This window comes from Macrotis lagotis, chromosome X, assembly GCF_037893015.1.
Source record: "Macrotis lagotis isolate mMagLag1 chromosome X, bilby.v1.9.chrom.fasta, whole genome shotgun sequence".
Classification (NCBI taxonomy): Eukaryota; Metazoa; Chordata; class Mammalia; order Peramelemorphia; family Peramelidae; genus Macrotis; species Macrotis lagotis.
Genome location: NC_133666.1, coordinates 40791396 through 40803310, shown reverse-complemented (window position 1 = coordinate 40803310; position 11915 = coordinate 40791396). Strand labels below are relative to the sequence as shown.

Here is an 11915-nt window from a genome sequence, read left to right as displayed (position 1 = left end):
GAATGTGAATGTGGGGGCGCCTCGGCCTCCAGGACAGGCGCCCCTGTCCCCGGGGGTCTCTCGGCCCCAGTCCCCCCAGGAAGGGGGCTGGGGAGGCGGTCTCTACAGAGCATCAGGAAGGGCCGCATGTTTCCACGTGTACTTTCACATGCATGCGTGTCACATGCTTTCTCATGTGAGGTCATCCTCATGTTCTAGTGGTTCTGATCATAGGCTCGGTCACGGGACACAGTCATGCATGATTTGCTGTCACGTGTCAGGGCTTCCCTGTCTGGCCTCAGGCTTCCCTCGTGCTCCTGCTGAGGCCCCGCCCAGCACGGCCGCCATCTTGAACCATCCGGGGTGGGGCTGCCTCTCCTGGGCCTCCCCTCCCCCTCCTACCTGTGTCCCTGCCCCCCCCGTTTGTGCGGGGTCCTGGTCCCCCCTCTTCCGGCTGCTCACTTCCTGTTTCCCATGGTTCCTAGGGGCCGGAAGAGGCTCCTTCCTTTTGGGGCGTGTGAGGCCAGGCGTCGCTGCGGCTCCGCACACAGGTAGGCTCCGCACACAGGTAGGCCCCGCTTCACCTCCTCCTCAAAATTCCAGGTGTGGGGGCGAGTCACGGCCCTGGCACTGAGAGGGGAGTTAGAAGCACATCCTTGGGGTTCGGGGGTCTGAGCCACCGCCCTGGGGTGGGGGGCTGCAGCCCCGGAAGGAGCCGCGGGCGCTCCGGGAGCCATGTTGCGCCCCTCTGAGCGGAACGTGGCTGGCAGCCTCGGGCGCCCGGGCCGGGGGCGCCGTTCCGAGGGGCCCTGCCGCCCGCGGGCCCCCCCGAAGGGGCTGCGGAGGGCGCCATGGGGAGCCTGTGTCCCTGTCCCATGTGCCACACGTGTCCGTGTGTGCCATGTGTGTTCCGTGTGTCCCTGTCACGTGTGTCACATGTGTCACGTGTGTCCCCGTGCTGCATGTGGCTGCGTCCTTGTGCTGGTCTTTCCATGTCCTGTGTGCCGTGTGTGCCTGTGTTCTGTGCGCCACACGTGTCCATGTCCTGTGTGTTGCGTGTGTCCATGTTCTGTGTTCCACACGTGTCCGTGTCACACGTGTCACATCTGTCTGTCCCGTATGCCACTTGTGTCTGTGTGCTGTGTGCTGCGTGTGTCCATGTCCTGTGTGCCACGTGTGTCCGTGTTCTGTGTGCTGTGTGTGTCCATGTGCTGCATGTGTCTGTGTCCCGTGTGCCACGTGTACCCACATCCTGTATGCCCGTGGGTCTGCCTCCTGTTTGCCACACGTATCCATGTCCCGTGTGCCACATATGTCTGTACCCTATGTGTCCGTGTCCGGTGTGCCCCGTGTTGGTGGTACAAGGCGGTTCTCTACACTGCGTGTGAGTGATCACACGAGCTCATGCCATGCTCACGTGTGGAATCCCATGCCTGTAGCCGTCTGTCAGGTGGTCAGGGTCCCGCGGCCTCAGTTTCCCCTTGTGAAAGCCGAGGCTTCCCTCGTGGTCCTGCTGAGGCCCCGCCCCCCACGGCCACCATCTCGGCCCGTGGGCACGGGCCCGTCCTCCCCTCCCCCCAGGCCCTGCCCTCCCCCCGGCCCCTCCCCTCCCCCTTCCTGCCCCCCCCTCCTCTCGGGCTCACAGCCCTTCCCGGCAGGGCGGGGCGCCTCCGAGGGCTCCGGACGCGGGCAGGCCCCGCTTTTCTGTCCTCTGACCTCTGGGGGAGCAAAGGCCTTGGGGGGCAGAGCCCCACACACAGCCTCCAGGGCTCCTGAAGCCACTGCGAACGTGGGGTGCACAGGAGGCGCCGCCTCCAGCCTCTCTGGCCCGGCCGGGCCTCCGCATGGGCCCCGTCGCCCCGGATCGGATCTGGACTGGGGGGAGATCACTGTGCCGCATTCCTCAACAGCTTGTAGTCTCTGACGATTTATGGATTTGTTACACAGGAATTTAAACTGAAAATACATATTGTTCTGCATTGCATGATATTATGTCGTTTTATATTATATATTACATCAATGTGAAGGAGGGCCAAGGTTTCCCCTCCCTGGCCTCAGTTTCCTCCCCTGTAAAAGTTGCAGTTTTCCTAGTAGCCCTGGTGAGGCCCCTCCCAGCCTTAAATGCATGTGGCCCAATGGGGATAGTGCAGCACCTCTGCCCCTGCGCCCTCACTCTGGGTTTTCCTTGTCCCCTCCTCCTCCTCCCTCCCTTCTTCCTCCCCCTGGGTCTTTCTCTGTCCCTCCCCCTCCCTCTAAATGCTCTCCCCCCCCATCCCTCCCTTGCTCTCTTCCAGCCTGTTCCTGCGCCCCCCCTGCTTCCCTTTATCCTAGAGGACAGAACAGGCTCCTTCCATTCCTTGCTTGGAAGCCTTTGAGGCAGTGAATCTCTAACCACTCCTGACACAGGTAGGCCTCATTTTTCATCCTCATGTTTTCCTACGGAGGACAGGGGGACCCCAGAAAAGACTACAGGGTCAGTGATGCCATTTTACATGTGTTTTAACTGGGAATTGAGTCCAAGGTGCTTCCCAGGCTTCTCAAACAGAAGGCCTTTACTGTTGGGCCATCTGGCTCCTACTCCAAGGAAGGAATGGGGGGGGGGGAGAAGCTTCTACAGAACATTATGAATAAAATAACTATTGTATTTGACGAGAAAGTTTTGAGCTTAGCTGATTCATGGAAACATAAATCGAGATTCTGTTAATAAATGAAGGTCATCAATTATCCTAGCGCTCAGGAACATTATATTGAAATAATTTAAGTGGCATGCCAGGAGGTGACCTACAAAAGAAGGATGACCACTTAATAACATGATGATACTCCCCAAGAACCGCACTACCAGTCCCTCTCCTAAATTTTGTGAACCCAACAACTGAGCTTTTTATTAAAAAAACTAAGCATCCCCCACCCCCCAGCAGACATTCCTCATGGTCTCTGTCATTTTCCTCACTGACTGGCTACATGGCCTGTTCTTTAGAAACCAGGCAATTAGCAGGCCAAGACATCCTGTCCTTCTCCCCAGTCATCACTTGGATAAAGGCAAATGGCAGAGATGTCTAGACCTGGTAAGGGAGGATTTTTCGTATGCCAAAAGCAAAACCACACTAACTTGCAGGAAGCATCACCCTAACAGCCAAGTCTACTTACATACCCCTGGTTTCTCCTCCCGGATTTGAATTTCTGACTCAAAATGATGTTTGCCACCCAGGTCCTGGTGAAAACCCATTTCTCCTCAGCCAAACAGTTCTCTTTCCAGATCATTGGCACAGACATCAATTGTCTTTTGAAAGCTTCCCCTTTGGTGAGTATAACCATAAAGAAGAAGCAGCAGCATAGGACTCCTGTAGGCCTCTGTAAGTTGGGGATGGGACACCACCCTTCCCCGTCCTTCACCCTTACTTCTCACCACAAACACCCCAAGGATTTCTTAGGGAAAGAGGAATCACTTGACTTGGGGCAATGCTCTCCTCTCATGCTTTTCCCATCTTTGTAGGTGCAGGGTGGCATCTATGTGTCATAATGTCTTTTTTCTAACTCTCCTTTCTCCTTGCACAACAATTCCAAGACCACCTTTGGATTACACACACACACACACACACACACACACACACACACACACACACACACACAAACTAGGCTATTCCTGAAGATCTTAGGGCAGATTTAAGCTCTAAGAACTTCAGATACAAAAACACTATAAACTGTAAAAAATTCCCTTGAAATTTTCAAGTATCGTTGTTTTCTAAATTTTTGAATACTTTCTTTTTCATTTGACATGTCAGTGACTCTCTGTCACTATACATTGTATTTACCAGTCTTTGGATGCCACTTTCTCAGATTTGTGTCTAGAGAAAGGGTATTGTCTTGCTGGGCTACCTCAGTTCCCTAATCTGACTTTTTCAGACTGTTTTTCTTTTGGAATCATGCAAAACTTGTCATATATACACCCAAACCTTGGTCTTTGTATTGTCTTCGGGTTACGATTGCACACAGATTTTTTCAGTCCATGAACATCAGTGCATGAGGTTTTAGAAAATTTGTAAATAAACTTAACCCCTAGCTCACAATGATGGTTATGTTGAATTTTCACAAGAAACATACCAATATTTTACAAATTAAAATGACCTTTCCCATGTTTTCCCAAAGGTTGAGACATTAACAGGTTCAATCAGCTTTTTCATTACATTCATGTATTTTTTTGTCTTGATATGTCCTTCTTTATCATTTGTTAAGTTCCAGGAACTTGTGCCAAAGCAAAGGGGAGAAGGATCCTGCACCCATTCTCCAGGATGAGTGATATCATTGAAATTCTAATTGATCCCTCTGATTACAACCCAGAGGAAACTGAGGAAAAGGCAATCCCTGGTCAAAGTAAGATGGAAGAGAAGGAAGTCAAAGAGCTCCCCAAGGAAATGGGATTCTTGAGAATGACATTTCCAATGGCATGGACTGCAGCCACTCAGTCTAATGATGCCCAGAAGAAAAACGAAGAGCTCCCATGCGTAGCAGCTGCTGATGACAGAGAAGCTCCCATATTATGCGGTCTGGTGGTTGAATTGATTTCGCACCATCCTAAAGTTTTCGTGGGACTTAGGTCACATCAGAAAAAATATACCAGTAAAGGCCTGCTGTTTCGCAAAGGTATTGATTTGTGTGATTGCCTGCAGGTAGATTGTTTGGGCTGCTTGAAGCCATGCCGCAGCTGTAACTCAAAAAAATGTGGGCCTACATGTCGCCAGAATCGCAAATGGGTTTACACCAGGATTGAGGATCAGTTTGGTAACCTGATCCGTACATTTCCATTTCCAATTCGTAAATAAGATCCTGGCAACACTTGGCTCCCTTTCCTTTGCAGGGCTTCAATCAATCTTTATATTAGTATTCTTTTTTATCTTAATACACTTTGGGGCTTAGGCAAAGAGTTGCAATGATCTTAAGAGTCAAGTCAACTGATCATTACAGTGTTAGGGAATAACATCCTTTCCTAGAAGATACCATCATTTGAAGAATTTCTTTTTTTGTTAAAGAGATTAAGCCATTTGTTCCCTATCATCTTTCCACCTTCAGTTATCACTACAGCCCAGTTTAGAATAGTTTAAAATTTTGCAAAACAAAAGGAGCCTCATTTTCAAAAGCCAGGAGCTTATTCTTTTTCATTTTGACTTTAAAGCTTAATAGTAAAAACTAATCAAACCAAGTGTAACCTCCACTGAATGTGATAATCAGATCCTGTCTGCCCTATGGAGTCAAATACATGGTTTAAAGAGTTACAATTGTTGCAATCTTGTTGTAGTATAGATTCTTACTGACATCTCCAAGTTAACCTTTTCTATTGAGTCATCATAGCAAATTCTTAAGCTATTTAGATGTCTTCATCGACAAAATGGAGGAAATATTGTATGCGTGATAGCATTGAAAGCAAATAAAAACTGTTAAGTCAAAATTGGTTTTTAATCTCACAATTATTCCCTTCAATTCAGAATCCAAGCAGGGCTCTGGGCAATCCTACTATGTGGGGGTACCTGAGCACACAGGTGCTCCCTACAAATTCGATAAAGGTAAGAAAAATATATCCAAAAAGACCCATGTAGGATCATGATAAGTTAGGCATGACTGCAAATAAGTGAAGAAAATTATGGCGAGTCAGGTGGCACAAGGGTCAGCTGCAGCTGGCATTAGGAAGACTCATCTTCTTGAGTTCAAATTTGTACTTAGACACTTACTAGCTGTGTGACCTTGGGCAAGTCACTTAACAATGCTTGTCCCAGTTTCCTCATCTGTACAATGAACTGGAGAAGGAAATGGAAAACCACTCCAGGATCTTTGATAAGAAAACCTCAAATGGGGTCACAAAGAGCCAGACACAACCAAGAAAAAAATGAATAAAATGAAGAAAGATCCAGATCTGGAGGGCAGACAGTTGCATGTCACCTAGAGGGCTGCATGAAACTTGGCCCTAAAGCCAGAACATGGAGTTCTTATCCTGGGGATTTGCCATAACTAGGAGGACTCTTCCCCATTAAAGTTTTGCTGCTTAGGGTAGGAGCTTCAAGACTATATCACATTTCCCTGTAATTGATTACAGAGCCTGAGAGAAGGGATAGAAATGGAATTTTTAATGGTCAGCAAATTCAGTTGCCTTTAGGCAGACTGGATGGTTGGTTGGCCTCCTGTCCTCTCCTCCCATTTAAGTAGTGTCTGCGAGCATCATCAGAAATGGGACTGCAGTGGTATTCTCTGACCTACTCTTACAGTCTCCTGGAGGAGTTTCTGGTAGTGACATCCTTGGCTGCTATTATGATTACAGCTCCCAAAAAATGTAATGAGAACTAGTTTCCTTAATATTTTTAAGAGCCATGTGTGTCCCTAGATCATATATGTCTAGTTAATTTTGGCTTTTAGCTCCACGTTTCAGAGGCTGGCAAGGCTGCCACGTGAGTTCACATCCATTTCTTCCTCCATGACCAGGTACTCATGCTCTTCAAACTTGGGGTGAGAACTCTGTGTGTTGGGAAAGGCTTCTTCTGAAAGGACTGAAAGTTCCCCCAAAGTCTGGACACATACTCTCTATTACCTCTTTCTAGTCTTGGAGTCACCATAAGAAGGAATTTATAAAATGTACAGAAATTACTGAGCAGCCCTTGTTGGATGGAGTGGCTCAGCCTGCACACATTGCCATATGCATAGATCATCGCAGGGTAACGTGGAAATCATGTTAGGGCAGCTAGAGAACCAGGGAATATAAAAATGGGAGGAACCTTAGAGACTATAGTTCAACAAACAACATTGAATGTCAAAAGTTGGAATGGACTTCAAACAGTAACTAATAGCTGTAAAGGGATTTTCGAACCAAGGTAGTTATGGCTGGGAAGGACCTTTGCGCATGCCATGTCATCATTCATTTAACATAGAATGTTAAAAATGAAGAAGACTCTAGAACATAGGAAATTAGAATTGAGAGGGATCTCAGAACAGAGAAAGTCAGCTATGGGAAGGACCTTAAACAAAAGAGTGTTAGAATTATCAGGGGAACTTTAGAAGAGTAGAACTTGATATTAGAACATGGAACATTTGGGATCAAGCCCAAGCTTTTCATTTCCCAATCAAATCAGTCTCATTCCTGCCATCATCAATTCCTTTGATGGTGATGTCCCCTTTAGGGCAACTGGAGGACACAGGTATTGATTTGGGTCTCTGCTTATCCACCCAATTCTGGGTGTGTGCTGTCAATTTAGGACTGTGGTTAGGGTTTTGCCAGAAATATAGGTTCAGGAGGACTTTCCTCTTTAAAAGTGGAAATGCAGGGAGAGTTTGGAAATCCTCAATGGCCCTACATAGTAAATATGCCAGTGTGGCACTTCAAAGGGAAGATCCCAATCTAAGGCCAGACCACCCCAAAAGCCATAGTGAATCAGCAGCTGCCCCCACAGTGAGCAAATGCTGGGGCAAACTTGGAGCTCGACTTCTGACTCAGATCTCTGGGGGCCTGGGCCCTGAGGCAGGGATGGAGGAGGGGCAGGGAAGCACCCCTTCTAAAGGGCAAAGCCCAGAGCAGACACCGATCCTCACAGGAGCTGGCAGGGCTCATCACCCCAAATATCTTGGATTAAAGAAAAGCTTCCACTGTGCCTGTTATAGGGGCTGGAGGAGTATGAACGGGGGAGGCTGGTGGGGAGGGGGGGCAGAACGGGAAATCGGGACCAGAGAGAGCCCAGAAAGCCACAACGGCGGGGCGACCTCTTTCCCGACCCCCTTTGACACCTAGCTCAGGCGCTCCACCACCTGTAGAGGGCAAGGGGAGGGGAGGGGAAGGGGGGCAAAGTGAGGTCCAGCTCCCTTTTTCTGTTTTGCTTGTTTCATAACCTCCAAAGGCTCTCAATTCCCTGCTTATAAAATTACTGAGGAAAGATCCACCAGGCCTTTAGGCCCAGACCCGAATGGACTAGGTGGACACCCCCTGGCTTCCAACTGAAAAGCCACCATTCTGCTCCAAGAGCAGTGGACTCACTCCTTGGAGCTGGAGGACCTCCACGAAAACCTCACATTGACAGTTCCAATTTGCATTCTCCAGGCCCCCATGGAGACTGCCCCAGTGACCAGTCTCCCAAAGGCCTTCACTTCCTGTTGCTAACCCAAAGTAGGTGCATAATAAAGGCATCCTGACTTGACTTGAACTCCTGGGGTTCCCCCCATTTTCTCTCTAACCTGCGGAGTTTAAATTATCCAACAGTCATTATAAAAGGTTTAAAAGTAAGCAATGTACCCCCCCAAAAGCAACAGATTGAAAAGTTAAGAGGAATAAATTAGTTCCACCCTGGGCACCTTGCCAGCTTCCAGGGCACTCCAGCTTTCTAATCCAATCTATCATCCGTTTATTGAGCCCCTGGTGTGAAGAAGATAACCTGGACCAAAATCTAACTCGGGAACAATTAAGAGGACTTGTACTGAAATGTGATTTCTGCCAAGTCCCTTCACCTATCTGGGCCTCAGTCTCCTCCTGTGTCCAATTGAGGGCTAGACTTCTGAGGTCAGGCACTTTAGGCACCCTCCCCTAAAAAAATTCCTCCATGACCTGGCAAAAGTCTAAAATTCCAAGATTGGGGAGAGATTCAGTGCTTTCACATCAAAAACATAAACAGCCAAGAAAGGGGAAGCTTTCATGATTATAATACAGGATTAAGATTCCCACTTCCTTGGGCAGCTTTTGGTTATGGGAAATGGGGCTTGCAAGATTTGGGTGCCTAGGAAAGGTGTCCCCCAATAATGAGCACAGACAGGACAAGCCTCTCAGAAAAACCAGCTTCAATTTTTCCATCTCAGTCACTTTCTCTCAAAAATTCTTCCTGCTCAATGTGGCAACTCACCAGATCCCAATTCCTTAGTTGGGAACAACCCGAGCTTCACAGCTTAAAGAGAAGCAAGATGCATTGAATAGGAAATCAAAGGCAGGAGTTTGGTTTCTGGCTCTGCCGTTCACTGAACGACCTTAGGACAAGTTGCTTCCCCTCTCTGGGCCTCAGTTCCTCATCTGGAAAAGGAAGAGCACTTCCTGCTCTCAGTTCTTTGATCCCACTAATATACTTCTTTTCTTCTCTGTAATTCATTTCCTTACAAAGGCAGGAGCCTATCCTCTTTTCTCTGAATTCCTCTAAGCCATTACATTCAGAGAACAGTTTCATCAGCCAGGTTTCCAAGTTCCATTTGGTTTGGTTTAATCCCCAAAAATGCTGTTAGGGAATATTCTGGCATACATGGGACTTGGTTGGATCCATCTTGAAATCTTAAGATATTTCAGGTGACCTTAATCTACCTTGCCAGAGCCAGACTCAGCTGAAGAACCTGGGAATGTGTTTTTTGGAAAGCTTGAGTCCAAGAGGGTCTAGGAGGTGAAAGTTCCTTTCAAAGATCTAAAGCCGGGATGGCGGGACCTTTTTCTACCATGGGCCATTTGGATATTTCTATCATCATTTACAGGTCCTAAAAAATTATGAACTTCAAAATTAGCCTTCTCTATTTGGTGAAATATTTAATTAATTCACCCCTACGAAGCACCTAGATTTGTTGAATTTCAAGTCCTTCATTGAATTTCAAGTGCCAGCCCAAAGGATTTCTCAAGTAGGTCTTATCTAGTCAAAGGACCCAAAGTTCCCTGCCCCTGATGAAAAGGGATCACAAAGAAAGGGGAGGTAAGTTGACTTCCCCCTCACTAAAGGAAGAAAAACAAAGGCAGGGGGACCACTCGCCAGGGATACTGTAGAGGGGAAGTCTTAGTGCTGAGGGTTGAATTAATCTCTTCCAACTCTGATATTTCAGGATTCTCTGACTTACTCCAGGACAGCCAAGCTTGGTTAGAAGTTAACAGAGACCTTTGAGGGCCTCCTAGTACATTAAAGGACCCTGATTATCACTCTATGCACAGTCGTTGCGGTTTTCCTAGACTTGACATTCTGAAAGATGAAGCAAACCACTTGGAGCCTTAAAATCAACTCACGGATCCCATTGGCAGGGCTCTTTAGCTAGGACCAAAGCATTTTGACTCTTGGGCAGCTATCCTACCCATCTTATTTGGCCTGCAAAATCATTTGGGTTGGTGCTACCAAGGCATGGAAGGGTGGGATTCAAAATTCAATAAATCTTACAGGTCTTTAGGGATGAATTAATTAATGTTTGACCAAACACAGCAGGCTAATTTTCTTTAGGTTTTTCTTGCAAGGCAAATGGTGTTAAGTGGCTTGCCTAAGGCCACACAGCTAGGTAATTATTAAGTGTCTGAGGTCGGATTTGAACTCAGGTCCTCCAGACTCCAGGGCTGGTGCTGTGTCCACTGTGCCACCTAGCCGCCCCAGCAGGCTAATTTTCAAGTTTGCACCCTTAACAGAAAAAAGGTTTCCCACCCCTGCTTTTGGACTTCCACTCACAGAAAGTCAATTTTTGCTTCTCCGTCTTCCTAAAGAGAGACAACACTACAAGGAATTTCTTCCAAATCCTGAGAAATTGCCCCAGTACTTTGTATAATGAGGAAAAGTTAGAAGTGGCTGAATAAAAAGTACTAGATGAATGGGAGAGGTTGTTATTATACAGTAGAAATGACAAATATGAGGAATTCAGAGATTATATAGGATCCATCAACAGGTAACAACTACAAAGCAATACCATCATTCCTGACCTCACGGAACTTGCAATCTATTAGGGGAGAACATATGGACATATATAAGTAGATTACAGAAAAAAGAAAATCTTTACAAAGCATTTGGCTGTCACTCATAGTGGGGTTCCACTCACAGTGGGAGGGCCTCAGGAAAGTCCTAGTGGGAAAGGGAATATGCAGGAACATAATTTCTATGTTGCTATAAATGAAAACATCACTATAAAAGAAAATGAATCATAAGTAATGGTGGGGGGAACCAAGGCACTAAAGAATAGCGAATGAAATTGTATCTCAAATCATGGGAGCAGGTGAAGTGGGCATTATGGTATACAGGGGCACAGTTATAATATCCATATCAGATAGTGTTCTTTATTAATTTTATTTTTGGTCACAAAGGAGGGTTTGATCTAGATGGGGAAGGAAGTGATTGTAATATCAAAGTAAAAGAACCCAATAAAATTTATATTAAAAAATAACAATACAAATTGCCTTGAATTGGGGAGTGGAAATTACTGTTACTCTCCCTTGTCAGACTTTTCTAGTGCCTCACAGACCCATTAATGCTGGAAGCCATTAGGGTGGGGGGGGGGGGGAGAAGGTTACATTTAGAATCAGAGAGTTCTGGTTCCCAATTCTATTGAATTATGCCTGTCAGCCCCTCTAATCACCTACTTCAGTAAGGCTTGGGCCTAAAGTATAAAGTGTAAAATTTTATTACCTTAGCAGGTTATCGTGAGATCAACACACTAGACAGTATATAAGGGGGTGCCCGGCTAGGCCTGGCAATAGTTTGTTTTTAAAATAAGCTTGTAATGCTTGGTTGTAACACAGTAAGCTCACTTCTCTTTCTATGTGTATTTATAGATATGTCTGTATATTACATATCTATATATTTGTATATACTTATATAAATATTTGTATATATAAACACCCACATGCATACATAGATATTTAAAAGTCCTCTGACTTTCTATAGCACTTGGTAACCTCTGTATTGTTAATCTACACTCATCTCCCTAGATTTACCCCCTTTTTATCTATCATACAGTACAAATTTAATTTAAGTAGCAGATAAACTTGTCTCCCTGACCCCTTGCAGGTCTCTATTCTGACTCTGCTATTCTTTTTCAGAATGGGGCTAGAAACCCTGTGTCAGGCCAAGAGTGATCTCAACCAAAAACTTCCAGTAGTGAGGGTGGTAGAGCTGTTTCCAGACCATCCTCACCATGAGAGCAAAGTGGAAGAAAAAGCGTTTGTGTCACATGAAGCAGAAGAGGAGAAAAATGAG

The 11915-nt window shown here is 46.4% G+C and overlaps 1 long non-coding RNA gene across 1 annotated transcript; it reads left to right on the top strand.

Annotated features, from left to right (window-relative positions):
* Positions 1-2276: 2276 nt before the first annotated feature.
* LOC141501772 (uncharacterized) lies at positions 2277-5391 on the top strand. Its single transcript, XR_012472303.1, has 3 exons — positions 2277-2385; positions 3188-3280; positions 4213-5391. It is a non-coding gene; the product is annotated as an uncharacterized LOC141501772 (long non-coding RNA).
* The last annotated feature ends 6524 nt before the right edge of the window (positions 5392-11915 follow it).